Raw genomic sequence first — 3,717 nt, 5'->3', positions numbered from 1 at the left:
CTCTCAATTTGTATCAATAACTCACTGTATGATTAAAAAACTTGTTGAACGCTTGATAAAATTCTATCAAAGTAATAAATCAATTTATAAAAATTTCTTGTTGTATTAATTATACTTCACTTTAAGATTTTGCCTGCTTTCCATCTGTCTCTCCTGGCCCTGGCCTCATCAGACAATTGAAGGTCCTTGGGATACTCTTAATGGCATGAGCCTCCTGTATAATAGAAACTAGTAATAATCCGTGCACATAAAATCATGTTTTAGCTTACCCATCTGGAAGATGTATAGCAGTATGTAGCTGATCACGACTTGTTTCTTGAATTGGGTAGGGAATGTCATCATTAACTGGTAATGCTCTAGTTTGATGATTTCTGCGTGATCTTATTGCTCTTGGTAATGATACCAGCAGAGTAGCTAGGTTGATGATGTTGTTGCTAGATCTTAAATTCAACCCAAAGGACACTTCAATTAATCTGAGATCCATTATGGCCAGGAGAGACAGATTTAATAGATCCTTAAGAAGAAAAGACTATAAAAGTGATTGGTTTTAGTATTAGGATTTCAATAGAGAGTAATAAGAACAGTGCAAAATATGAAGTTCACTTGTTTTATAATCACTCAGTCTGCTGTGTCTATAATTCTAAAATTAGTCACAAGTGATGTTATTATGAGCTAATTGGATCACATGAAGAGAACAATAATAATGTAGTACAATGAATAATTTGATATGCTATGTTTGGTATAGACAATGCACACAGGTTTATGAATTGTTTTGATCTTTATTTTAGAATATCTATTGCTAGTAAACAATGCCTCTACACATATACCTTTATTTTGCTGAGCTACATTTGAACATGCACATTAATCATGCCCCTTTTACTAAACCACTTAATAGACCAGCCTATTACTACTCCAATGGAGAATCCTATTATGATAGATTGTAGATCCATTGTCATCTGAGGTCACCTTTCCTTAGGATTGTATGGACATTTAAATGTGTCAACATGTTGTTCATTTCACATTTATAACTTTAGGACAAATTGATATTTACGAGCAAGATTCTGATGTGGTGACATTTATTTGCATTCCTTTAACCATTGTCTTACTATTGTCAATTTTAGCTTAATTAGGTGATTTCCCTGGGAACCCCCGACAACTTAGCTCAGCAGTTTGAGTTAGCTGGTTAAATTGTTATTGTTAGTAAATAAAGAGGGAAAAAGATTACCAAAAAAGATCACACAAAAGATCAATGACAAAAAAAGATGACAAAAAGATCAGTGACAAAAAAAGATGACAAAAAGAATCATAAATTGACATTTAACATTAATAAAATGTTACTGTTCTGTCATGCAAGGGCTGGAAAGACAGATGGTAGGCAAGACAATTGCTATGGTTTGCCAAGGAATTCTAAACCGTCTATAACACACATTGAATCAATGCATTGAATTGTGAGACTTTTAGCTAAGAGTCACAACATGCCTTCAATGTGGTTAATTGTGAGGAAAAAAAATGAATTACATACGTATGTAACTCTAATGAGATGTCAATAACGATCATCTCAATGTAAGGCTAATTACCCTATGCGCTTTGTTCAAGTTCCATCTCATTATGAGGAAAAACTCGTAAAGCTGCAATTCCTCAGAGACTAATGATTAACGTTAGAAATATGTTCCACGTTTTACCAAGACTATACGTAAGGTACTCTTGGTTTTATTAGTCTCCTTGTTTACTTTACATAATGTGCAAAGTAAAGGGTTCATATAGAAGCTCACAGTGGCTAAAAATGGTTTGCACACAACTGTTGTAGAGGGATTCCTTGGCACTAATGACCTCCACAATAGTTTCAGGGGCACAAACAGCCTGACTGTATATATGAACCTTTAGACGTTAAATGCGACAAGACTTCTCTTCCACGGCCTGTGTTAAACAACAGGTCTATGGATACAACTTGTCACATGTCAAGTGCGACAACACTTGTCTTCACACAGGTATGTTCCTATGGATAAGACCTGTCACACTTTATAAAACCCTATTAAAAGTAAAGTATAAAATCTCATTGTATCAAAGTCATAACTCACAATATCGATTGCCTGCTTTCCATCTGTCTCTCCTGGCCCTGGCATCATCAGACAATTGAAGGTCCTTGGGATGCTCTTAATGGCATGAGCCTCCTGTATACATACATAATAGAAACCAGTAATAATCATTGTGCACTGATAAAATCATGTTTTAGCTTACCCATCTGGAAGATGTATAGCAGTATGTAGCTGATCACGACTTGTTTCTTGAATTGGGTAGGGAATGTCATCATTAACTGGTAATGCTCTAGTTTGATGATTTCTGCGTGATCTTATTGCTCTTGGTAATGATACCAGCAGAGTAGCTAGGTTGATGATGTTGTTGTTAGATCTTAAATTCAACCTAAAGGACACTTCAATTAATCTGAGATCCATTATGGCCAGGAGAGACAGAAGACACTAGATCCTCAAGAAGAAAGCACTCAAAAGGCGGTTGGTTTTAGGATTAAGCTTCCAACGGAAAACAATGTGCAAAATAGTATGAAGTTCACTTGTTTTATAATCACTCGGTCTACCGTGTCTATAATTCTAAAATTAGTCACAAGTGATGATGTTATTATGAGCTAATTGGATCAGGAGTGGGGGAGTACATTTATACAAATACCAGTACATTATATTCTATGATAACTGATGATCACAAGATTTACTGTAGTACAATGAATGTTTTGACAGGTGATGGACAGTTAGTCATGGAGCTCACAAACAATGCATGTACACATGTTTATGAATCATTTTACGAATCTTTAAATTAATATAAATAATAAAATCTTAGAAATTAAATCTACTCATAGAAAGAGAGAGATAATTATGATAAATAGTCACTACCGTGTATACACATTGACTTACAGGATGACGATGGATCAAAGGGTAAATCAAAGTTAGTGAATGCAGCTCGTTTTATACTCCAGTGTAAGTAGGCCACACCTTAGGTACAATGATAGATCGATGACTTTTCTGTCATGTGCTTAGTAAAATGAATACTATTTGGATAATCAGATGTCTTTCCTCCAGTCTCACAAACCAACTACTATCCTCCCTCCCTCCAATCACTAAAGATAAGTTAAGTCTTGACATTTATGTACATAACTAATTAACTACTCTTGATAATAACAATAAAGATAATGATAATAACAATAAAGATAATACTCCACAATAGCTTATTACAGGTAACTGCATGAAAAAAGTGTGTGCTACTACAGAAAACTATATAAATAATAATATACATGTAATTATACTGTGTTTAGTTCAACAACCAGTAAACTAGTAGTAGGGACATATCAGCTGCAATACCACAAGAGGGTTCAACCTGGTGCTGTGGATAGAGAACAACAGAGCCTAGGGAAACACTTCCGATTCATCGGAATCCGATTCCATTCAGGGATCGAATTGATTTTTAAAATGCAATTGTAAACACAAATGATTTTCATTATTGGGAAACTCATTTGTGTTTGCAGTTGATTTTGAAAATAAATTTGATTTCTGACTGGAATCAAATTCCGATGATTCGGAGGTGTTTCCCTGATTCTGTTGTTCTCAACCCTCACAAGCCTAACGGCATGGAGTAGCTATTTGAACCACAACAGCCACATTTCACCAGCTCCTATGATATCACAGCTTCAGTCCACCAACTACAGTTTAC

General features: G+C 35.0%; 1 long non-coding RNA gene across 2 annotated transcripts; it reads right to left on the bottom strand.

Moving 5' to 3' along the window:
- Nucleotides 1-2,559, bottom strand: LOC109590797 (uncharacterized). 2 transcript variants are annotated; one of them, XR_002189505.1, is made up of 5 exons: nucleotides 2,239-2,559; nucleotides 2,079-2,171; nucleotides 270-2,029; nucleotides 116-214; nucleotides 1-63 (listed from the first exon to the last, which is right to left on the bottom strand). It is a non-coding gene; the product is annotated as an uncharacterized LOC109590797 (long non-coding RNA). The 2 variants fall into 2 exon arrangements; XR_002189504.1 differs by having other exon boundaries at nucleotides 121-214; nucleotides 2,239-2,558.
- Nucleotides 2,560-3,717: the final 1,158 nt, after the last annotated feature.

Source organism: Amphimedon queenslandica, unplaced genomic scaffold (assembly GCF_000090795.2).
Source record: "Amphimedon queenslandica unplaced genomic scaffold, v1.1 AMPQUscaffold_9459_Cont18507, whole genome shotgun sequence".
Taxonomy (NCBI): Eukaryota; Metazoa; Porifera; class Demospongiae; order Haplosclerida; family Niphatidae; genus Amphimedon; species Amphimedon queenslandica.
The sequence above is the reverse complement of the archived record's forward strand: the minus strand, read 5'-3'. Positions and strand labels throughout refer to the sequence as shown.